This window comes from Mustela putorius, unplaced genomic scaffold (assembly GCF_011764305.1).
Source record: "Mustela putorius furo isolate JIRA1106 unplaced genomic scaffold, ASM1176430v1.1 tig00000580_pilon_pilon_pilon, whole genome shotgun sequence".
Taxonomy (NCBI): Eukaryota; Metazoa; Chordata; class Mammalia; order Carnivora; family Mustelidae; genus Mustela; species Mustela putorius.
The window spans coordinates 14,318,254-14,343,673 of record NW_025421423.1 but is presented as its reverse complement, the minus strand read 5'-3'; the positions used below and the strand labels follow the sequence as shown (position 1 = coordinate 14,343,673).

The following is a 25,420-nucleotide window of genomic DNA, read 5'->3' as shown; positions in this document are numbered from 1 at the left end:
TTTTTTTTTTTTTTAAAGATTTTATTTATTTATTTATTTATTTGACAGAGAGAAAGATCACAAGTAGGCAGAGAGGCAGGCAGAGAGAGGGGGAAGCAGGCTCCCTGTTGAGCAGAGAGCCCAATGCAGGGCTCCATCCCAGGACCATGAGATCATGACCTGAGCCGAAGGCAGAGGCTTTAACCCACTGAGCCACCCAGGCACCCCTCCTTTTTTTTTTTTTTTTTCCCTTTCTGATTTTGATGTCAAGATTTTATTAGTTCGTAAAATCATCAAGATGCTTTTCATCTTTTTCTAATCTTTGAAACCATTTGAATAGAGATCATCTGCGATGATTTCATAAATCTTTCCCACTAAATCCTTGAGCTTTCTTGTAGGTAAATTTAGAAATGCAAATTCAATTTATTTAATGGTTGTAGATACATTCATGTTATAAATCTTTTGAATCAACTGGTTTTATAAATTTATATTTTGCTAAGAAGTATTTATTTTAGCTAAGTTTTTAATGTTCAGAAGGGATATAGGACTATACTATTCTTAGTATTAAAAAATTGTACTGGAACTATAATTATAATCTCATTCATAGTCTTTTTTTTTCTCCACTATCCATTTTACTAGCAATTTAGCTATTTTTGTTTAATTTTTGTTTTATGACCCTTTCTGTGCTTCCTTTGTATATAGGTGTCTTATTAGCTCTAAAATTATACACGTGACACATGTTTTTTGATCTTCATATTCTTTTTTTCCCTCTCCGTTTGTTTTCTATCAAAGCCTTTTCACTTGGCTAAGGAACATGATAGAAAGGGAATTGCTAGTCCTTGATCTGCTGCAGACGAGCTAGATCTTTTGGCCAGAAATGTGTGATGAGAAGCAGGTGAGCACAGAGGCACACCATTGAGGGTTTCTGTTTCATTGCCCTCCCTCATGAATGCTGTGCACACAACCCCAACTTCTCCTCCCCATTCCTGGAGTCTCCCTATGCTACTTCTACCCTCAAGAGCATTTTTAGAAAAACAAAACAAAACAAAACAACAACAAAAACAAAACTAAATTGGGCTGTCTCACCCACCTCTGCCGCTGGCCTTTGAAAATAGAAAGGTTTCCTCAGGAGAATGATTTCTTTCTGGCCAAAGGAAAAACACCAGAGCAGCACAAATGCCCCATTTAAAGAAGGAAGAAACCTATGCCCCAGAGGCACCTGAAGAACTTTCCCAGCAGGCTGTGTTCTCTCAGGGTATTGTTTCACCGAAATATATTTTTTGCACCAGTCTCTACATTACCAGACCAGAGGGAAAGTTTCCAACAGATCTTTCTGTTGATAGTTTTGATTATTCTCGTTAGAAAATTTCAAAGATTTTTTGCCAGACGAAAGGGAACATGGGGAGGCCGGCCAAGAACTGGCAAGACCAGCAGTCCCTTTCTGAACGAATGATAGAGCCTAACGCAGTGACAGCCAATTTTTCCATCCTAAATGCTTCGTCAGTTTTAACTCTTGGACCCTTAGCTAGATAACATTAGTAATCCAACGAAGTCGGTAGTATCCTTTGAGATAATAGTGTAAACTGTACTTGAAATACTCTTCATTAAAATTCTCTTCATTTTGCTGAAAATGTTTTTTTCTCACATTTGACAGCACCAGCTGTCTTTGAGTCTTCGGCTCTGCTGAAGTCATTTGAAGAAACAGATCTAGAGAAACACTGCTTGGCAGAGGATAAGAGAGAAAGGTTAGAGCAGAAAGCGTTTGGATGACTATCCTGGAGAGAGAATGGCCTGAATGGCAAGAGGGCCACAGGCAGGTGAAAGCACTGAAGAAAGTGTATCACAGTATCCTTCCTCTCTATTGAAACATCAATGTTTCAATATTGAAAACATTCAATGTTTTAAGAAGACTGTTCAAATATATTACCTTACTTTGATAAAGACAACTCAGAATCCAGTAAAATAGACTATGCTGGTATTATTATTCCATTTTACAGAGGAGAAAACTGGCTTTTTGGAACACAGTACTAGTTTTGATGAATTAATCTCTGTGCTGAGCTGAATTCTGTTTTGGATTTCATTCTCTCACTCCCTTTTACACTGGGCATACAGCTTACATTTGATTTGAAAGTTACTGTTTTAAAGCTGGTTGCAGAGCAGTCTTTTTCAGACAGGTCTACACTTGTCAGAAAGACAGGTCTGTCCAGGCTGACCTTGACTTTTGCCCTCCATTTCATTTTAGGCCACAGTAGACCAAATAAAGAGGAAATAAAGTATTTTGCAGCAAATAACTTAGAACTCTTGAATACATATATGTCTTATGTGGATAGAACTCCCCATTGGATGTCAGGACAACAGAGTAGGCAGTTATATATTAAGGCAGTTAATATATAATCAAAACACAAGCAACAATATTCCTTAAGATGGTAAGGGAGAATCAGTATATTCAAAAGTATTCAAGGGCAGTGGTAAACAAGAAACTTATTTACACTTTGACTTATGAGGAGGGGCTAGACATTGAAATACTTGTTTAAATTAAATAATCTATAATGCTTATTGATAAAATTAGTATCATACTTTTACTATTTTAAATAAAATGTAGAATATTCTTTTCACTAGATAGTAAAGTTTTGGCATTGAGAAACCTAGCGGTAAATAAGGAATGTGTAATCAGGAGAAATGAAAATTAGCTAAGTGTGGGGCGTCTGGCTGGCGCAGTGGGTTAAGCCTCTGCCTTCGGCTCAGGTCATGATCTCAGGATCCTGGGATGGAGACCTTAATGGGGCTCTCTGCTTGGCGGGGAGCCTGCTTCCTTCTCTCTCTCTCTGTCTGACTCTCTGCCTACTTGTGATCTCTGTCAAATAAATAAAATCTTTGGGAAAAAAAAAGAAAATTAGCTAAGTGATTTTGAGTTGTGTAGAGCTATGGTTGAAAACAAAACCCTTTCAGCATATATTCTTCTCTTCTTAGCAATATATACATTGTATCATACTTAGACTTTATAGTGGATATGGTCCTATTTGTCCAATATATTTTTTGAGTGTAAGATCCATGCCTCTCATCATTTGAAATAAGTGTGTACATGCATTTCTATACTGTCATGAATATATTGGCACCATGCGTGTATTACCATTTCTAATTTTTCACATTCTAAGTGGATTATTGTAAAATAAACCGTAAATTGGTAGGAAAGGAGAGAAGTGGAATGTATGGTTTTTTTAGAAAGGGGCGCTTGGCTGGCTCAGTCCCTGTAGCCTGGGTCTCCACCTCCGGGTTGCAGGTTCAAGCCTCAAATGGTGTGTAGAGAATTCTTTAAAAAAATATATAAATAAATACACACACTCACACACACACACACGTATACACATATATACATATGTATACACACATATACACATTATACACATATATACATATGTATATATACATATGTATACAGGTATACACATGTACACACATATATATGTATATACACACATATTTTTAAAGGAGAAGGATTTGAAAGATTATTTATTTTTTAAAAAATGTTTTATTTATTTATTTGACAGAGAGAGATCACAAGCAGGCAGAGAGAGAGGAGGAAGCTGGCTCCCTGCTCATCGAGCGGGGCTCGATCCCCAGACCCTGGGATCATGACCTCAGACGAAGGCAGAGACTTTAACCCACTGAGCCACCCAGGCGCTCTTGAAAGATTATTTTTAAAAAAGAAACCGCTTTAGGTAGTAACTGACTAGCGGACAGGTCTTAGCCCTGCGCATCCTGTGAAAACCACAGGCCAGCACGGTCAAGTTCTAAGCAGTCGCGGGCAGGAGCGGGTCAGGTCCTAGTAGAAGCACACCTCACTTGTATCTAGAAAAGTTTGCATCCCTTCCGAGAAGTCTTCCCCTCTCCGCCCACTGCGGTTTAAAGGGGCCTCTCCTTTCGGAAAGCCGGAGATCGAGCGACTCCCACCAGTGCAGCCCCCCCATCTCCGTTCTGCGTTTCTTTCTCCCACGCAGTTACCGTCCCGCTGAGTGAGTCCCCATGCCACACCGCTGTCCCGGTCTCTTCTGTGTCCTTTCAGGCGAGAGAGCACTCAGCTCAGCTACTTTTGAGGCGTGGCGACTTGGGCAGCGGAGCGAGAGGCAGAGAAGTGCCCCAACTGCGGAAATCCTGAGAAGCCAAGGGTGGGCAGCGGGAGGTGGGTGGGGGGTGGCGCGGCTGGAAAGCCCCCGAGGGAGCGGGTGTTGACACAGGACCAGGGCGATCCCCTGGTGGCTGCCACCTTCCTCCCGATCCCCAGGCCTCAGTCCGGCGCCGCTCCCGCCCACACCTCCAGGTGTGCATTCCCCGCCCTTAATCACTCTCCTGCAACTGGTAGTTTGCACTGAAAGTTTGACTGGGAAAGCGGAAGAGAAGCGTGTAATCCCGGCTCCGGAGATCTAGGGGAGCCCCGTCCCACTTGCTGTGGTCTGCAGATCGAGTCAGCGGAAAACTCAGACACAGAAACGCGTGCACCTTTCTAGCCGAAAAGTCGACTCTCGGCTCTCTGCAGCCTCGAGTTACAAGCTGTGCCGGGAGAAACTTGGTGTCTTCTGCAAAGTTGAGAAGCTGAACTACGAGAGAGGCCCAGACTTCAGGGGTTTTGCGCGCCCGCGATGTTTTCCAGAGCTTTTCGAGGGGGAAGAGAAGAGCGACAAAATGAAAACGCGCGGTGCGAGGGAGCCCCCCCAGCCCAGCAAGCTGGCGGGCGCTGAGGTGAGCGCGGGAGGGGCGAGCATCCGAGCCGCCGGCCGCGGGTCTCCCCGACCGTGGGTCACTGGGGGCTGCGGAGGGGGCGGGAGTGAGACCGTAACGGGCGGCTTCGGCGCCCCTCCGCCCCCGCCCAGCGGCTGGTGCCCGGAGGTCGCCATGATGGGGGAGGGGGCGTCACGCCAGGTGACGGAGCGGGCCCGGGGGAGGGAGTCGGGGGTGCGGGAGTTGCTGACTGGTGCTACGTGGAGCCGGCAGAAAAGAAAGAAGGCGTTGGAAGAAAGGAGGCTGGCGTCCCCGCCGCGGCCTCGGCTCTCCCTTGGCGCCCCCTCCCCCGCCGCCCCGGCCCGCGCGCCAAAGCGCGAGCAGGCGGCCCCAGCGGCGGCTGGCGCTCCCCGGGGCGCGACTGCTCGGTCCGCGGCGAAGCGCTGCCCGGATCTTGGGCGGCCTGGGCGCCGGCGCCGCGGAGCCCTCCCCGGCTTCCCCCGGGGGGGTGGGCGCAGGGGGCGGCCCCGTTCCGGGCGACGGCCGAGGGGGCGGGCGGAGGGCCGGGCGCCGGCCGGGGGGAGCGAGCGCGCCGCGGGGGACCAGCCCGGGGGGCCAGCGGCGGGCGCAGGTAAAGGGGCGGGCGCGGCGCGGGGCGGGGGACAGGGCGCGGAGCCAGTGGCCGCCGCGTCGCCTGCGCCGCCGCACGGCGCGCCCGGCTCGCACTGTCCCGGGGCAGACAGGCTTTGTGGCTGTGCGTGCGAGTGTGCGAGCGAGTGTAAGTGTGTGTGCGCGCGCGCGCGCGCTCGCCTGGGTCGCCTGTGGGTGGGCGTGCGCGCTTGCGAGCTGGCCTGCGGGAGGCGAGGCTCTCCTGGCCTCCGCCGCCAACCAGTTGACCGAGCCCCGGGAGGGAAGTTGCCGCAGCCGCCCGGGCCGCCGGCCCCTTCGTGCCACCCCCCCGGCCAGGTCAGTGCGCCCCGGGGCCCGCGCTTGGTGCCGCGTTTGCGTCCCGGACCCACCCAAGTGACACGTAGGTGGCCTCGGGTTACCTGGGTCTCGGTGGGAGCGCGAGAGAGAGCGCAGGGGGTGGAGGGCTCGAAATTACCCCAAAGCCGGGTCGGGGTGGACGTGGATCGCCGGGATACCCTGCGCCCCGCAGCGCAAAGCTCCCGCACCTCTTGCTTCTCTCGGGCGACTCCTTAGTCTCTCTCCAGCTGCGGACTTGCAACTTAGTTTCTGTGCAGCCGCCTAACAAACACGCTCAGCAAGTAACTGGGAAATTGAAGGCAAGGGAGGGACCTGGCTTAGAGTTGGTGGTTTTGAAACCGACAGGCTCGTTTGGTTTGTGTAGGACTAGTTTGTTATGAATGGATTTAAATTTTATTCTTGTTTTATTCTTTGCTGCCATTTGGCCTTTGGTGTGTGAGGCATGACGGCATCCAGGACTTGTTGCTGCCTTCGGTCTGGGGCCCGAGATTGTTGCTCTCTGTCGCTACTTCTCTTTCTTTTCTTGTTTGTTGAAATCTCTGGATTTTTCGTAAATGTGGGTTTTCAGAGAGTGCTCCCTTGTTAAAGTTGCACCGATTCCCATTGGCGTAGGTGCACATTTGCAAACCTGAATATCGGAAACGTGTAACTGCCGTTATTGGGATAAAATCCTCTATTCCTTCAGGCTCTAACAGTCCGTGTTTTTCACTTATTTGCATAAGTGTTGTTTGCCCAGCGTAAGCATAACTGTGAAGCCAGAGGTCTGTGATTTAAAGCCTGCGATTCTGGTTAAAGGGAGACTGCACTGGGAAACCTTTTAAATTTTAAGAAGCGATTCCCTTGTCAAATAGAAGAGTGGGCCTGAAGGAAAGGGGTGTATACTGACGTTCTGATGGCTTGGAATGAGCTAAATTGCGTTCTGTCTGTCTGTCTGTCTCTCACACACACTGCACCATCTAGTTGTTTCTGTCCTCGGTTCTCTAAATCTGGTAGGAGTGAGCAAATTTGCCTTGAATGCAAAACTGTGAATAACGATTAGCACTGTTAAGTGTGTTATGTCTGTGTTTTACTTCACGCTGTTTAATTTGAGGATAAAGAAGCTGAATAGGGAAAGAGGTAGTGCTTAGGGGGAAGGGACCAGTCCAATGCAGGGCCAGGCGGGAAGAGTGGGTTGTCCTAATCCGAGCCTGTATGCTCACCACGTCCCCTAGTGGTACCACCTCAGCCAGTCAGGTCAGCTTTTCTTTCACCTCCTGGTACTCATCTGGAAAATGGATGGATTTAATGATCTTCGCTGTTCTTTCCAGCTCCCCCAAGTAATTAGAACCTGAAGCCTGGTTATCCTTTGCTGGAACAGTACGAAGAGAGTAAAGTGTGAATGGGTTATTCCAGAAGGGAAGTGAGAGGGCAACAGGATGAAAGGTAGAAAAAAAAAAAAAAAAAACCCGCTGTACGAGATGCCTGGAGGGGTGGGTAGGGTAGAACCTTGACCTAGGGGGGTTGATTTTCCTCTGTTTTTTTCTTTCCTCCTCCACAAGGGCATCAGTAATACTCCCCCACACCCCCTTAGACTTCCATTATTCTCTTACAGTGAGTGAACTTGTTCAGCCTTAAAAGTGATGTGATGTGAGGGTCGTCTCTGTCGTGGGAGCTGACCAGCTTCCCATTTGCCCCACAGCTGCCCAATGCTGTGGACACTCACTCGGTGGATCTCAGTATCCCTGTGAAAGACGGGGAAAAATACAGAGATGGGAAGGGCAGCTCTTTCAACAACTTGTGTTTGGAAACTTCTATTTTTATTTGAAGCTAATATTTACCAAACAGAAATTTCATTTAAAAAAAATTATACCATAGATTTTTCAAGGCCTTATTGAATCTGCTTTGTTAGACTGGGAAATTCAAAGAAAATGAAGCTCTCACTTGCTAAGTTTTTTTTTTCCTACATAATGACATTCAGTCTTTAAGTTTGTGATTTTTAGGGCCAAGAATCTTATTTCAAATGCTTAGTAAAGAAAGTTGCACTCTGGGCAGAATACACTGTATCATTTTCAGTGGGAATCTCCCAAGTGTTCAACAAATAACAGTTAAAATTTAGTTTAAGGTCAAGATTTTAATGTCTGTGCTTAATGTGTGGCTGGTCTTTTTTTAGGGTTTTTTTTTTTTTTTTTTTTTTTTGTACCCATATGCATACACACTTGAGGAACATGATTTATTTTAAAAGTGAAGTGTGATGTAATAAAACTGGGAACATAAGCTCTTGGTTTAAAGTCTCCAAGTTTGCTCTGGCCTGGTTAACTCAGCATCATACTATTTGGTTTCTTGTTTTTACATAACCTGCCCCCTCCCTCCATCCCTTTTGTATTATTACTTAAAATACCGCGTGGGGAACTATCATGGATGCCTTAGAAGGTTGGGAAAAAAGGAGAAGATTGTAATTGAATAAGCAGTTACTGAATTCCTCCTACAGAGAGAGACACAAAGATGCTAAAAAGGAGGCTTTAGAAGGAGCAGCAGTGCAGAGGGGAAACATGCAGCTAACATAGTAGCTGGCTTGCATAACTAGGTTGCAGCTGTAGAACCCAAGAACCCTTGGCATGCTCGGGAATGGAAAATGAACTTCTGACTCTGGGGAAGACTTCATAGAAGGGCCTTGAAGGATCCTTAAATGGATGCATCTCTTAAAAGATGAATGGTGGAGAATGAAGATATAGTTGGAGTCTGGGGTTATTGAAGGCTGGAAAGGGACCAGGCGGTAAATTAGTGGGGACCTTGGATATTATTTTAAGAAGTTGTGCTATGTGGGGTTGGGAAGGACTAGGCATTAACCCCCAACATGCCAAAAGACAATGGTGACGCCTACTGGGGCGTCGTGAGAGGTGAAATGTGTGAAAGCACTGAACTTTGATTCCTTTACTTTTCATTGTAACTCATGGCTAGTGAATTTTCGGGCACTGCTGCCAGCTCATCCAGATTATATAAAAATGATAGAATAAATGATACGTAGTTTCTTCCTCCACAGTCCTCCCAAACCGATAGTGGTCTTTGGAGAAATTTCATTGAGCAGGAATTAATGATGCTTGCGAGGCTTTTTGAGCGTGTGAGTTAAAATCACTCTCCAGGCCCAGAGCTGACCAAGAAAGCATTTTGTTTTGTTTAGGAAAGGGCCTGCTAGTTAATGCTAATTTAAACATGACTCTGATGGCAACCAGCATTCTTGACCCTGTTTATCTTATACATAGTGTTTAACCACAGCGGTTGGATATTTGTTGTGCAGAAGAGAAGGAATTATTATTAGTTTTAAAATGGGGCTAATGGCCTTGTAAAGGGGAGGAGAAAAGGATCCAGGGAGGAGGTGGGAGAGAGCAATACTTTGGGGACTGCAGTGAGGGCTAGACCCAACCCTGAAAATCCTTTAAACGTAATTCCAATAGAAGTAGCTTCAGGGTATAGATGAATACTTCTTTAAGGATCTCCTTTCCAGGGGCGCCTGGGTGGCTCAGTGGTTAAGCCTCTGCCTTCGGCTCAGGTCAGGATCTCAGGGTCCTGGGATCGAGCCCCACATTGGGCTCTCTGCTCAGTAGGGAGCTTGCTTCCTCCTCTTTCTCTCTGCCTGCCTCTCTGACTACTTGTGGTCTCTGTAAAATTAAAAAAAAAAAAAAGAATCTCCTTTCCAATAATTTTTTTCCCTCCTGTTTTATTTCCTCCCTAAATCTCCGAGCTACGGTGTCTAGTTCATAACCTCTCAGATACGAAGAATCTCTTTGGGGCTGGTCTGTTTCTTCTTCCACAGTGCCTCCATGTCACAGGTAGGAGTGGGTGGCTTTTCAGCTGTAGGTCACAGGTGAGCTAGTCTGGCTAAGTCTTCTAATGCCTTGAATCTGGAGATGCTGCGGTACCCAAGAGCCTTAATAAAAGAGATTAGGCGAGCTGTTTTTTACTATCTTCTGGAAACAATTTGAATGGATGATCCTCCCACCAGTTTTATCTTTTACAAGGGAACCAGGCTTTGGCATGTTTAATTAGTTAACTTGAAGCAGCCCAGGGTTGTATACTCTGTTTCTTAGAAGGATACTTTGTTTTTTCAGTTTTTAGGGAGGGAAGTAAGAGAGGATGGTGGTGATTGTGATTTTATTTAAATGCCCTGACATTTTTTTCCTGCAGGTTAGTATGATTTCATAGTAGCATTGTTGTTACTGACTTACGGAGATGGGGCAAAGAAGATTGTCCTACCACTTTAATGTTAGCTCCTGTCACCTGATTGCCGCTATAGAAACATGAACCTTGAAGTTCATGTAAAATTCAAATTTCTTTCAGAAATGGAAAGAGGACTATTGTACTGTGTGCATGGATCGAGGTTATAATTTTTTTTTTTATAGTACTACTTTTGAAAAAGTGCTAGAATGACAGGGCAGAATCTTAACTTTAGTGCTAAAACAAACATGTATAAGCTTGAATGAGCTAGAGCAGGCTGTGTTTGTTGTATTTAATATGGAGATAAGGGAAAAGAATTTCAAAACCAGCCCGGTTCTCTTAAAGAGAAAAAGAAAGTTTGACCCATAACACCTGGTCGTGGGTCTCTCTGGGGGTGGGATTTCCCAGGTTGAAACCGTTGAAGGGAATTTTGTTCATTACAGCCATCATAGGTGCCTATGCTTACGAGGGTGCTCCTGTGAACCACTTCTTTGTAGCAAGTTTCCCTTTATCCATTTCCTTAAATATCAAAACAATGGACTAGATTTGATTTCATGTAAATCTGTCCTCCTCGGTTTTCTTTGTCTGTTTAAGTGGTTCTCCTAGATCGGCCTGTAAACTGCCTTCATCCTGAAATTCTGCCCGAACAGAAGGATATTCCTGGCTCTTTGGAAGGAGAAATAATTCAGGGGCAGAGGAGACCAATTCTCCCCAACTCTAGCAGCACTGAAGTGACTGCCTGCTGTGTAATAAGCATTGTGCTAGGTGGTTGGTGCTGGGAGTCCTCCAGGACGTACGGACATGTTAACGTACGGACATGTTAACAGATTCCGTGTGATTCAGTGCAGCAGTGGGAGGAGGGAGATGAGTGCCGGGCAGTATGGGGGCACCAAGCAGGGACACCTGACCTTCAAGGGCGTGGTGGTGGTCAGGGTCAGTGAAGGCTGCTGAAGGATCAGGATTTTGAAGGATGCTAGGAGAGAAATCAAGGAACCTAAAAGAGAAAAAAGGGATCAAGATAGAGGGAATCAAAAGGCTTTGTATTTGTAGCAAATAGATTTGCTTCTATTGCATTAAGTCAATGTTTCTCTCTTTTTACATCTGTAAAATGGGAATAAGACCTGCATTATCTGCTTGCTAGTTCTAGTTTTCATTTACTTGTTCCTTACTCTTTCATTTGTTCATTTATTTGTCCCATAGTCAGTGGATATTGGTTGCACACCTGCCATATACTGGGATACAGAAGAAAACAAGATGTGTAAGGTTCCTTTTCAGGGAGTTCTCATTCTGTTGTACTGTTTTAATGGAAATTCTTTTGAAATGTTTCACATATGGAGCACGATTATGGAATTATTCTTGCATTTGGGTCGTGGTGGCTCCAGGTAAGTTAGCCTTTCCCTGGTAAACAGGAGAACACAGAGCCTGGTATTCTCATTGTCAACTTATAAAGCTGAATTTTTTCCTGAGATTTACCTGTTGGTGTCAGTTGTAGAGCCAGATGCAGCTGTGTCTTACCTGCAACCTTGACTTGCTTCCATCTCATTTTGGATATTTTTATTTTATTGTTTTAAAGATTTTATTCGTTTGAGAGCGAGAAGGAGCACAAGCATGAGCAAGAGGGGGGGCAGAGGGAGAAGCCGACTTCCACGTTGAGCAGGGAGCCTGACGCGGGGCTGGATCCCAGGACCCTGAGACTGTGACCTGCGCCAAAGGCAGAGGTTTAACAGGATGAGCCACCCAGGCGCTCTCATTTTAGATACCAATTTTGACCCAATGTGTGTTTAAGTTTCTATATTCAGTTTATGCTTTACTAGAATAATCCAAATCTAGTGTTCACTGGAGAGTCAGAGTTCTTTTGAGGCCACCCTATCTCCGGACTTCGCTGTTAATGCATTTCACTGGTTTCCATCCCAGAGGGAGTGAACACTGTAGAAAGGGTTCTAACCGGAAGAAGGTCGCTGCATCCATTTATAAAAAGATGTGGATTTTGTAATGATCCAAGCAGTATAGATGTGTCTGAAGTAAACACAATAACCTCCCTCAGCCCCTTTAACCTTAAGCATGCGATGTACCTTCTTTGTCAACAGTGGGTCGCATGGCCTTCCACACTTGTGTTTCTGCTCGTGCAGATCTACAAACTTGTCGTGTGTGTAGATATTTCTATGTGTGCGTGCAGGTCTGTTTATAGATAGCCAGGTACCTGTGTGTCTATGTGCACGCGCTCGCCCCGTCTCTGTTTGTCATGAAGACTGCTGCCAGGGCTCAGATGCTCGAAGTCCCAGGAGCACGTGAGGCTTTCCTGAGCCGGCGCAGTCCGGTGTCAGTACGTGAGGCTTCTTCTATCAGAGACGGACGTCTAGCTGTTAGGAACAGGGAGCAAGAAAACTATGTCCAGCTGCGTGACAACAGAGACAACAAATAGCATTGCAAAGAATGTCATTCTCACAAGACTCTGCTTCATCTGGGTGTCCAGTGAGGGGAGGAGGGGCCTTGGGGAGCACGACTCGGACATCTGCGAACCTTTTGTTAGGAGGAAAACAAGACGTTTGCGGTAGGCCCAGCGAGCATGGCCCCGGAGAAGATAGGTAGAGCTCTTTATCCGCGGCAGGTTTTGTGGTGCCGGTATTAAGTGAGCACCTTCTTCCAAGTCCGTAATCAGATGGCATGGGTGGTAGGCTCTTGCTAATAAGGGAGACTCCTTGCAGAGACAGAATTGCCTTTTGTGAAGGAGCTGCTTTGCCATCTTGGGCTGTGATTTGTTGGAAGAGGGCTTATTGTCCCGTCAAGAAAATGAGGCATTCATTCTGTATTCAGTATTATATTGTAGTTCCATACAGAACTGCTTGCTGTCCTTGGCGTCGACACAGAGACCTAAAAGTTCAAAGGCTAGGGCAGGATAACTGACTTCCAAATTCAACAGAATCCGGTTCCCTTGTCACTTTCTCTGAGACCTAGTCAATTCAGCTTCGTGAGGCTGAAATCCTGGTCCTGGAGCACTTCCATGGTTAAGTCCTCATGCTTGGCTCAGAACACTAAAGTAAAAAATGATGATAATAATAATAATAATAATAAAAAATACATCCAGGAAGTATGGTCCCTGCTCTCAAGTAGCTCATAAAGATGGAGAACCATGAAAACAAATGTCCAAGATCAGGCGGACAATGATGAATACTTGAAACTGAGGTTTAAACCAAGTGCTGCCTGAGCGTCTGAGGATAGAGAGAAGAACTCTGCCTTGGAGGAGAGGGAGGATTTGCAGTAGAATTCTGGCCTCTGTGCACAGGCTGACTGAGCAGCTCATTCCACATGGAAGCGGAGAAGGCCCAGCGAATGCGTGTGAGTGACTGGTTAGGGTTTGTGGCAGAATGATCGTTTGCTTTGTGTCAATCTTGCAGTGCCCACAGAATGGGGCAGAGTCACTGGGGGCCAAAAAAAAAGGCTTGTTGAAGCCGTTAGCAGAGGAGACGTGATAGTATAAGAATTCTTCCAGTGAGGCATGTCGGTTTTAGGCAAAGATTTTCAGCTGGTAGCTGGAATTTGAGTTTGAAGCTTGGCTGAGAAGTCAGAGCCTGGCAGTATTGGGGAGAAATTGTTATATGTCAGAGTAGATGCCAGTGAAATTTATGGGATAAGCTGAAGAGCACTTTTAGAGTGAGAAGAGTGGTATATATACTCATGTTTTTTTCAATATACAAAATGTCCTCCCCCAGCTTTATTGAGGTATAATTGACAGAAAATGTGTATAATGTGATAATTGGATGTACACATACATTGTGAAAGGACTCTCACCCTCAATATTCTTGGTGTTTTTTTAAAAAAATATATTTATTTATTTATTTGTCAGAGCAAGAGCGAGCAGAAGCAGGCAGAGCAGCAGGCAGAGAGAGAGGGAGAAACAGGCTCCCTGCTCAGCAGGGAGCCTGATGCTGGGCTTGATCCCAGGACCCTGGGATCATGACCTGAGCCGAAGGCAGAGGCTTTAACCCACTGAGCCACCGAGGCACCCCATACTTGGTGTTTGAACAAGGACAAGATGTATTTTGATTCTTCAGGCTGTTTTTCTTTCTAGCAGGTGATTGAAATAGTCTTACAGGCTGTATCACACATTCCCTGGGCGCTCACTGCGGCTTCTCTTGATGAAGCAGTCCCGGGATCATACAGAGGAAGAAGTCCCAGCTCGATGTCCCTTTGGGTGCATGAAAGCTCCCAAAACAATTCATTTTGGCAGAGGAAAAGACAACTCTGAAACGAATCAGAACACCAGTGATAGTTTGGGTGCTAAGAGGAATTGCAAAATACAGTTTTAATTTACCGCGGGACTCAGAGCAATGAAAGTGCTATTACAGTCATTGCTACAATAGAAGACAAGCTGATAAACTCAGCGAAACTCTGGAAACTCCCCCTAGCCAAAAGACCAGATGTGGAAACCCCAACAGGTTTGTCGTGGGGATTTATAAAATCTGGTCAAGTACATGTAAGCTTCCATTGGCTGATTAAGGTAAAAATAGGATACAGTATAACTTTGCTATTTACTTGGTCAAGAAAAAAAAACTTTTCTAATTAACAGTGTATTTCCATTTTGTGTCATTATATTGGTATGGCTTCCTGCATGTGAGCTAGGACAAGGACAAATCTGTTCTTAGTCATTCTTCTGTCTAGGCCTTTATGATTCTTTAAAATTACACTCCTGGGGCGCCTAGGTGGCTCCGTGGGTGACAGCCTCTGCCTTCGGCTCAGGTTGTGATTCCAGGATCCTGGGATCGAGCCCCACATCGGGCTCTCTGCTTGGTGGGGAGCCTGCTTCCCTCTTTCTCTCTCTGCCTATCTCTCTGCTTACGTGTGATCTCTGTCCGTCAAATAAATAAATAAAAATAAATAAATAAATCTTTAAAATTACACTTCTTTCCATTTGATAGTAAAAACAGTACGCGCTGCTTTTAGAATCTGGAAAGTACAGGAGCCTCTGCCATAGTGCTGTCCCTCAAGAATAACTCCCTCCTTCCATTTTGAGATCATTTCTTGCAGTTTTTCGAATATTTGATCTTCCCGAAGAGTCAGTAGCGTCCCGTGTTGTGTCCTAAGTACACGTGCCATTAAAATCATGTTTAATTTCCAGTGACAACCTGGTAGTCACAATGTTTAGTATGTAACATGTTTCATTATTTCCCATCTTTGCTTGCTTGGCTTCTCGGCCATCTTCAGGTGCTGGTGTTCCCAGAGCCCCAGCCGCCTTCTTAGCCGTCTCCATGGGCAAGCAGTGGACTGTGGCTTCTGTCGGCGGCTCTCTGTTCCCTGGTGTCTGTATGCTTGCTCTCTTTCCATTTTCAGGTCTCCACTCAAATGCCACCTTCTTAGTGCAGCCTGCCCTAATAATGACTTCATTTAAAATTGTATGACCTTTCCCATCTATCGAATGTCTGATATATTTTTTTTCCTCACTGTATTGTCTTTTGACTTCTTAAGTGAGGGAAAGTAGTTTTTAAAAATTTTTCTTTCTTACTGCTCTGTTCTCAATGCTTAGTACAGTGCCTGGCACATAGTAGAACTCAGACTTTCTGAAGAAAGTCTTTTGAACGGACATTTTTTAAATTAAAAATTAATATACTGAGCATGTTATATAGTCCATAACGTACGGTCTTGAGTGCTTGGGATTTACAGTCTAGGGAAGGAGGCAGCCTTGAACAAGTAAACCACAGTGTGATTGGAATGATTGAGAAAAGCAGGGTGTCCTGGAAGAGTATAGCAGGGAGACTAGCTTTGGGAGGGTGGGAAGAGATTCTTGGAGAAAGTGGTGTTTATACTGAGGCTGGGAAGATGAGTCATGTGAAACTGGGAGGTGAAGGTGTGAAGAGAAGAGACCTTGATAGAGACAAGGAAGGGGTGATTTGATTGGAAAAAAATTAGGAAAATAAGCAAAAAGTCTGAGCCTCACTTCTTGAGTTGAAATTAGGTCATTTGTTTTAAGTGATGAAATTGTATAAGGGTGGGGATTGATCAGCTTTGGCTTTTTTGACAGATAGTACTTCATTTGCAGTGATTTTGCATTATCAGCAGTATTTTTGCTAATTTTGCCTGTCATTGAGGAAGGAGGAATTTTCAGTCTGAAAGTCGCAATATTTTTAATGGACCTAGCTTAAATTCTGTTTTGTGCTCAGAAAAATGCTGTGAAAATGTAAAACAGTACAGGTGCAGTAAACATTCTTGCTAATACCTGATTTCATCAGGAACGCTACTCAATATGGCTCAATATGATGTGGCCAATTATTGCTTTATTGTATACATGTGAACTTTGGCATAGACGTCTTTTATCGTGTAACTAAATGGGTTTTGTACAGTTTCTGTTTCTGGTCAGCTGAGGGTTTTGTGATGCTTGGAAAATGCAGTATTTTCTCTATGTGACAAGTACAGATAGGTTTATTAATTCAGCCATTATAATATTACTCACATTTTCTGTGTCCTGGTTCTGTACTAGAGTTGTCATAGACTGATAATGAGCCTTTAGTCTCTACACATGGGCTTTTGTCTATTTCTTTATAGCACTTTCTGTGTGTTAGCATAATATTCAATAAAGATTCCTATTGAGCCTTTATGAAGTGTTTATTAATAAAAAATAATCCTCTGTGCATTTGGAACTACTACTTTTTTCCAAATACACAGAGGATTATTTTATATTAATATATTACCAATCTGCTTTTTGTCTTTGTCTGAAAAGACTTCACTCACCCTTTCTGATTTTAAAGTTTCAGTGTCCTTTTATTTAATATATTTTTGCCTATGAGCATTTAGTTGGATTTTGTTTTAACATACCTCTTACAAGAAATGTATGGTTTTTACGTTTATTGTTAAAACCAACATGTTTGAACCTAACTCTTACCCTTAACTTTTTTCTCTTTGTTATGAAAGATACCATGGCTTGAGTACGAAGTACTCAAGCTTGCCTTTCCCCACCAATATTTAGTCATTTGGGCTTACATAAATTACATAATGTCTTTAAGCCTACAGATTTCTATTTGTAAAGAAACAACACACAAATCTTGCATTAATAGTTTAAAAATGTTTGGCACACTGAATGTGTTTGCTTTTACTATTTTCATTGTTGAAAGGTTGTTGTGTGAACTTGATATTTGGTTGCTCCTGACCTACGAAAATGGCAGGTTTTGTGTGGTTCAATCTGTTATTATGCTTTCTGCCTTTATTTTCTCTTTCTGTGCATTGTTGGTTCAGTACATCTGTAGTATCTGAAGTGGCCAAGTCTAGTTTCCAGTTTTACAACTGGTTGCCTCCCTTTTCCAAATACATTCCTAAACCGGGGTTTCTCTGGTTCTCAAAGTCAAAGAACTAAATTACGTTGATCCCACTTCCCTGCACAACAAAGAATTTAGTATGCCTTAAATTATTCTTGCTTTCTTTTCCCTTTCCAATTTCCATTATACATTTATATTTAAATTTATATATGTTTTACCTCCTAAATTGTAAGAATAGACTTCAGATTTTTGTCTTCTATTCTGTAATAAAATCTGCCACTGTATTTTGTATCTGTCTGTTTTTTTTTTTTTAAAGATTTTATTTATTTATTTGACAGAGAGAAATTACAAGTACACTGAGAGGCAGGCAGAGAGAGAGAGAAGGAAGCAGGCTCCCTGCTGAGCAGAGAGCCCGATGTGGGACTCGATCCCAGGACCCTGAGATCATGACCTGAGCCGAAGGCAGCGGCTTTACCCACTGAGCCACCCAGGAGCCCCTGTATCTGTCTGTTTTGACCCTCGTTAGCTCTTGGGACCATTAGGCCCCTTGCTTTAGCTGGCTGGAAAGGTGTCTCCTGTGTAGTTGGGGAATGTCCTCATATTTATCAGGCCCATGGATAAATATTGCATTCTTCTGCATTCCTGAGTTAGACTCAGGATTTTCCCTATATTCATCAGAGCATCTGTCCTGTTGAAGTTCAGAAGATGCAGTGTGTATCTTTCAGATTTATGTGGTCTAAGAATGTGCTGCATATCTATCTTTCAAAGAGTATAGTGGAAATAATGACTTGATTTTTGGCTTCCCCTTCTTGTTCTAGTACTGTTGCCGATTTTTGGCATTTTGTGCACCTTGAGCATTTTAATGGGAATTGGGAGGAGTTGTATTGGGATATCTGGTTTGGTGGCTTTCAACTTTTTTTTTTTTTTTACCATGTCCCAAGGTTAGCAATGGTTATATATGTGAATAAAACAAGTTTCATGCAGCTTAACTACAAACTCAAAACTGTAACACTTTTTGTTCCTGTATTTTCTATTATGGCCTGTTCATTTTCATTAAAAAGTGCTGGTCATAACTCAGAAAATTTGAAAACCATGATCTGGTCTTTTGCTGTCCTATGTGGAATTAGGGCCATTCACTATTCAACATGTCTTTATTATGTACAATACCAGCTCCTGTGCTGGTAGCTGGGAATGAAGTGGTACATAAAGCAGTCATTATCACTGGAGGCATGAGGCATGGAGTCTAGTGGGAAGGGGGCTGTTGACCAAATGGTCACTCAAATATATGCTTACAAAATATGGTGAGTATTAGAAGGGAAAAAGAACAGGGAGTTTCAAAAGAGATTAAATGGGGAATCTTATCTGACTTTGGAGTGAATCAGGATTTCCCTGGAGAAGTGACATTTGATTAGATCTGCAGAGTGAGAAGGGGTTAACTCTGCAGGGCTGTGGTGGGTTGTGTGCACATGGGACTGTAGAGTCATGGAAGAATTGAGTAACAGAAGCGAAATAGAGTACTAGAAGTGAATGATGGATGGAAGGCGGGCCTTTTGGTCTGATGAGTTGGCAATTTTTTGTGATACTTAGTGGGCCTTCCTATTTGTGACTTTTCTTCCCCCACTTAATGAAATTCAGGTGGGAATAGAAAGGCTATTTTGGGGAGATAGGTGTAAGTATATGTTATAGCAATTTTGTGTGTTGCTAAAAACAGCTGGTATTTATTGAAGGCTTGCTCTGCGTTAGGAACTGTATAAAGCCCTGCCTGGATACATAGGTGTAGTTTTGGTTGGATTAAAAAATACTTATATAGTGTTATTACCAATTTAGTAGGTATGCATAATCTGGAAGAAAGTTAAACACTGAAATTAAGTTTTGGTAAGTGAGGACCACACGACTTGGTGAATGTTTCATAACTTCTCAGTGGCTTTTTTTGTTTGTTTCCAAGAATGGAATTAGGAATTATTGCTGTGAAGATTTTTTTTTTTTCTCCATAGTAGGATTTTTAGGGTTTTCCCCTTACCTGTTCTAAATCTGTGTGAAGAGGTTTTTGGTTTTGTTTTTGTTTTAATATTTTAAATTGGAAATTAATAAGTTTGAAACTAAAAGAGACAGATGCGAGATCAGGAGTCAAGTGCCCATATTGTCACCACTGCCCATGGGGCCTTTGATTGTCCCCACACTTTCCAGGCCTTTATGTCCTTATCTTGAAACAGAGGCCTTGGTCAGACTGAGAAAGACAGGCACCTTGATTCCATGCAGAAGCAGAATCTAAAAAACAAATGGAAAAAAAGCAGAATTGGCCCTATAAATTCAGAGAACCAACTGGTGGTTGCCAGAGAGAAGGAGGTTGGGGGATGGGCAAAGTGAGTGAAGCGGTGGGTGGGGGTCAGGGTGGGGGGGAGTGGGAGATACGGGCTTCCAGTTAAGGAATGAGTCAGTCATGGGAATAAAAGGTCCAGCATAGGGAGTATAGTCAGTGATACTGGAATGGCGTTGTGTGGTGCCAGATGGTAGCTACCCTTGTGAGCAGAGCAGAACCTAGAGAGGAGTTGAATCACTGTGTCGTACACGTGAAACTAATGTAGCATTGTCTACTAGAATCGGTTTGCACTAATCATTCTTGTCATCTTCTATGACTCTGTACTTTTTATTTTCGACTTTGCTCTGGCTGTTTAATGTTCAAAGACCTGATGACCCCGTGTCAACAAGCTAATTTAGCCTGACAGGTTCCAGTTAAATGCAGAACTCCGGGTACTTACATCCTTACCTGTATTGTAAGGCCAGGCTCATAGGATGGCACAGTTAGTGCTTCTCTCGGCCACAGGGACGGGTGGGCAGAGATTAGGACTTTCCTGAGCAGATCCTTACGGCTTTACCATCCTGGTTTGCGGTTCGTGCATACCTGAAGTTAAATTTTTCTTTTTTTAACCTTTGAGAGTCTATGAAGGTGAAAAATCATTATCTTCCTTCAGTTTATTTTCTGAGTAGTTGCTTTGGGGGAAATGTGCAGTATCCAAGTCCCATTAAACAGTGAGTGAGGTTATTTCAAAGAGATTTAAAGGGCTAAGGAATCATGTAGAAGACTAATTCAGTTTTAATGACTATTTAATGACTATTCCAAGTTTAATTAAAGAATATTTGATAAAGAATGGGTCTTAGAGAAACAGAAGAAAAGTACTTGATGACTCTATTTTTCTTACACGCATATTAAATCAGTTGATTAAAGTGGAGTTTTTTGTAATTTCAAAGTTTTAAGTCATTATTTTACTTAGGAGTGCTTTATTTCACTTGTTCTTATTTTTGAGTAAAATGTACTTGAAAAAAAAAGACAAGACAACATGGTTTTTCTGTTTGCGCTTTATCTAATTCCTCATTCATAATATTTATTCAAGAAGTTTGGGTAGCTGTGGGTATTTCAATGATTTTTTTTTTTTCCATCTGCTCATATTCCTTTATTTGTTGTTGAATTATCTTCTCTTTAAGCTGAAACTATGTGGAAACCGGGCCAGGACCTCAGGGCTCCTGATCTGGGACAAAGCAGGGGCAGGTCATGTAGGTGGTGTTTGGGATACAGGTTGGGCATAAATCCAGGCAGGTAATAGGCACAGGTATTGCTTAAGGCTAGTACTAGAAATAAGTGAATCAGAAGGGTTTGGAGTCATGGAGTTAGGTTAAGTTCAAGGCAGACAAAGCCAGGAAGAGGCACAGGGTGTTCTCATGTACTACCTAGTGTTCTAAGGAAAGGCATTCTGGATAGCTCAAGGATTGAAGTTGTATAGACAGAAATCTAAAGCTCCCTGGAGGAATTTTATCTTCAGATTTAGGAGCATCACTTGAACGTCTCTGCTTGTTCAAGGGAATGTCAACCCTCAAGCAGAGCTGTTTTGTCACCATGACCTTGGGAAATGGAATCTTGGCAACTCTTCAAGCATTTAGCCACCTCAAAGTGGAAGACCACAAATCACAAATTCTTATTTGCTCCAGGAATTAGGGACCTTGTTGAACACCTTCTCTAGGAGCAAGAATCAGCTCAGGTTTCATGTCTAAATATATATATATATTTTTAAATTTTTTATTTCTTTTCAGTGTAGCAGTATTCATTGTTTTTGCACCACACCCAGTGCTCCATGCAATCTGTGCCCTCTCTAATACCCACCACCTGGTTCTCCCAACCTCTCACCCCTCTGCCCCTTTGAAACCCTCAGATTGTTTTTCAGAGTCCATAGTCTCTCATGGTTCACCTCCCCTTCCAATTTCTAAATAAATAAATAAATAATTTTACAGTGACTATAAACCAGACATTATGAAACCACTGCATTATGGCAATATTTAAATAAACAAACCCACTCATGTTTGCAGTTCCCTAATGTAGTATATTTTTCATTTAATCATGTTAATTTTATGGCCTATTTCCACTGTGGTCTATTTTATGGCCTACTTCTACCTAGAGTTAACAAATGTGTTTTTGTTTCTACTGACCATTTCTTTTTTAAAAAAGTTAATTTTTTTTTAATTCAAGTGTAATATACAGTGTTATATTAGTTTCAGGGATACAACAAAATGATTGAACAATTCTCTGCATGACTCCTTGCTCATCACAATAAGTGTACTCTTTTTTTTTTTATTTTTTATTTTTTATTTTTTTTAAAGATTTTATTTATTTATTTGACAGAGAGAAATTACAAGTACACTGAGAGGCAGGCAGAGAGAGAGAGAAGGAAGCAGGCTCCCTGCTGAGCAGAGAGCCCGATGAGGGACTCGATCCCAGGACCCTGAGATCATGACCTGAGCCGAAGGCAGCAGCTTAACCCACTGAGCCACCCAGGTGCCCCCACAATAAGTGTACTCTTAATGTGATTCACCTATTTCACCCATCCCCCCACCTACCTCCCCTCTGGTGACCATCAGTTCTCTATAATCACGAGTCTGGGCTTTTGTTTTCTTTTGTTTTGTTTTTGGTCTCTTTTTTGTTTGCTTGTTTTTTAAATTCCACATATGAGTGAAATCATGTGACCATCTGACTTATTTCACTTAGCATTATACCCTCTAGATCGATTCATGTTACAAATGGCAAGATTGCATTCTTTTTATGGTTGAGTGACTGTCGATTCATGTTACAAATGGCAAGATTGCATTCTTTTTATGGTTGAGTGACTGTGTGTGTGTGTGTGTGTGTGTGTGTGTGTGGTGTTTGTGTGTACACCATATCTTTATTCATTCATCTAGGTATGGACATTTGGGTTGCTTCCATATTGCGGCTATTGTAAATTACGCTGCAATGAACATAGAAAGCATCTATCTTTGAATCTGTGTTTTTGTTTTCTTTGAGGAAATGCACAGTAGAGTTACTGGATCATAGGGTTGTTCTGTTTTTAATTTTTTGAGGAACTTCATACGGTTTTCCACCAATTTGCATTCCCACCAACAGTGCATGAGGGTTCCTTTTTCTCCAGAGGCTTGCCAACACTATTTCTTGTGTTCTCAATTTTAGCCATCCAAACAGGTATGAGGTAATATTTCATTATACTTTTGATTTGCATTTCCCTCATGATGAGTGATGTTGAGCATCTTTCCATGTGTCTGTTTCCCATCTTTATTCTTTGGGAAAATGTCTATTCATATCTTCTGCCTACTTTTAAAATTGGATTACTTGATTTTGGGGGTTTGAGTTGTAGAAGTTCTTTTTATAGTTTGGATACTAATCCTTTATCAGATATGTCATTTGTAAATATCGTCTCCCAGTCAGTAGATTGTCTTTTGTTTTGTTGATTGTTTCATTTTCCATGCAGAAGCTTTTTTATTTTGATTAAGTCTCCTTGCCTCAGGAGACATAGCTAGAAAAATGTTTCTATGACTGATTTGGAAGAGATTACTGCCCATGTTTCTTTCTAGGAAATTTATGGTTTTAGGTCTCACATTTAGGTGTTTATTTTGAGTTTATTTTATTTATGCTATAAGAAGGTGGTCCATTTCATTTTTTGCATGTAGCTGTCCAGTTTTCCCAGTACCATTTGTTGAAGATACTTTCTCCATTTTACATTCTTGCCTCCTTTGTTGTAGATTCATTGACCATATAAGCATATGTGGGCTCTTTTATTCTGTTGATCTATATGTCTGTTTTTGTGCCTTTACTGACCATTTTCTCTTTACTGTTAGATGTGGCCATATGGGCTGAATCATTATATTTTTTAATAGCCTAATAGTAATTCATTTGGATTAAGTTGTTAAACTGTTGTTCATTTGACCATTGTCCTGTTTTTGGACATTTAGTTTTCTCATTTCTCATTTTCTCATTTCTCAATATAAAGAAGGTAAAAACAAGTTACAGTTATCACCTGGAGATAGCAGTTGTCAACTTTATATGAGATATTTCCTTCTAATTTCTTGATACATTTTATAGGGTCAGTATCTTATTGAGTACAATGAATATCCTGTCCTTTGTATTAATAATATATCCTAATTAGAGGTGACCTTAATTCCAGCAGTAGCTCTACCTCTCACTTCAGTGAACACCTTTGTATGCATGGCTTTTTCTGCATTTCAGATGATTTTTTTTTTTTAAGATTTATTTTTTTAAGGCGAGATCACGCATGCACGCGGGAGGGGAACAGAGGAAAGGAGGGAGAGAAGTGGACTCCATGCTGAGTGTGGAGCCCCATGAAGAGCTTGATCCCAAGACCCTGAGATCAGACCTGATCATTTAAACCAAGAGTCGGAGGCTTAACCAACTACACCACCCAGGTACCCCTTGAATAATTTCTTTAGAGCAGATTCCTAGTTAGGTCTCAAAAAGTAGAGATGATTTTTATGACTAGTGAGGAGAAATTATTAAATTCCTTCCCAAAACAATGATAACACTTCACAGTACTGCCAGCTGAATTTCAGAAAAATTTAAAGATCGAAACTTGTATAAATGTGGATTTGCAGAACTCGGATTTGCAAGCTTTAATAATAATCAGTCCTGGATGACACTGATCTGCCCTCACTAGTGGATATACTTCATCCCTTTGTGTTAATATTTTCACTCCCCCACAGTTAGATATTCTAACAGAGAACATTTTCTTGCGGTTTCTCTTGATCCTTTACCCTTTGAATATACAGATTTTAATATGCCATAACATATTTTGGGTTTAACTGCATTCACTGTATTAACTGATTGTGGAATATTCCTGGTTAGTAGGCTTCTACAGAAGAACTGGTTAACTACTAACAAATGGAACAAGTATTCTAAAAATGGATAGGAAATAACTAAAAATTATGTAGTGTTTATACCTGCACTTGTTTACTGTGTTTTCCTGAAGGTTGTCTCCATAATGCCTTCTAGATGCCATTGGTATTAAGGACAGAGGCCACTTTTATTCTTCTGAGGAAATGAAATGACCTTCCTTAAGAAGGAGGTGGTTTACCATTTCAGCCATAACTGGAAGTAATCACGCGATGTAATTCAATTTGGCAATAAATGATTGCTTATTAGACTCTGGAGCTACAAAATGAGTGAGAAGGGAGGCCTTGTCTTTAGAATACTGACAAACTGTAGAGGTGGGAGCTAACTGAAAATACTGTGTTGGTTCTTTGTACATTTTCCTCCTGAGGAAAAAGAAGTTTAATATGCATAGGAAGGAAATGCAGAGAGAGAAAGAGAGTGTGAATTTAAGCAAAGACCATGACGGAGGGTCCCCCTGAGGGGTCCTACCCACGTATTAGGAAAGAACTTGACATTTCACTCTTCTTCCTAGTAGTTGACACGAAGAGAGAACACGATCAGCTCTATGATCCGGATAACCTGTGAGCATCAGGACTAAAGAGAGGACCCAACACTTCTTGGTCCTGGGAGGAGAGAAGGTTTTATCTAGGGTTCTCGAAGCATTAGCTATGTTAGTATAATTAACAGTGTCTCCAAATACAGTCTTCATAATGAGTGTAACAGTGGGGTTAAAAAAAATAATGTTGCTCAATATGGGTCAAGGGCATAATGCCAAAGCTTATCTCAGAAAAGCAGTTCTATGGGAGTCAAGGCAAGATAATTCAGACAGGTAGCGCTTTGCTGGCGTGGCTCTGTCCAAGCATAGGCCTTCCACATTCCTTGTGGAACAGTGGGCGCAGTACCTTTCAAGGTCTTGTCTGTGAATGTTACTTCTCACAAAATATTTTTGGTAAGTGTTGAGTAACAGTGAGTTCAACTCAACACAGCATCCTTTCCTTGTAATCGGCGAAGTGTGCATCTGTGTGCTTTAAGCGTCTGTCCCACTGAGGGTAGAGTGAACGTGGACCAGTCTGTGAACCACAGGTAGGCTATGAAAATA

The 25,420-nt window shown here is 42.6% G+C and overlaps 1 protein-coding gene across 7 annotated transcripts in view; it reads left to right on the top strand.

Moving 5' to 3' along the window:
- Positions 1-25,420, top strand: part of LPAR1 (lysophosphatidic acid receptor 1) — a 200,161-nt gene that overhangs the window by 65,766 nt on the left and 108,975 nt on the right. For 2 of the 7 annotated variants that reach the window (XM_045081689.1, XM_045081692.1), the window contains exon 1: positions 5,352-5,661. The exons of 1 other annotated variant lie outside the window; for it this stretch is intronic. The gene's annotated coding sequence lies outside the window, so the exon portion shown is untranslated. Of the gene's footprint in view, positions 1-4,583; positions 4,717-5,273; positions 5,327-5,351; positions 5,726-25,420 lie in introns of those variants that run through there. 4 more of the 7 variants (XM_045081690.1, XM_045081694.1, XM_045081693.1 and 1 more) reach the window with 4 other exon arrangements.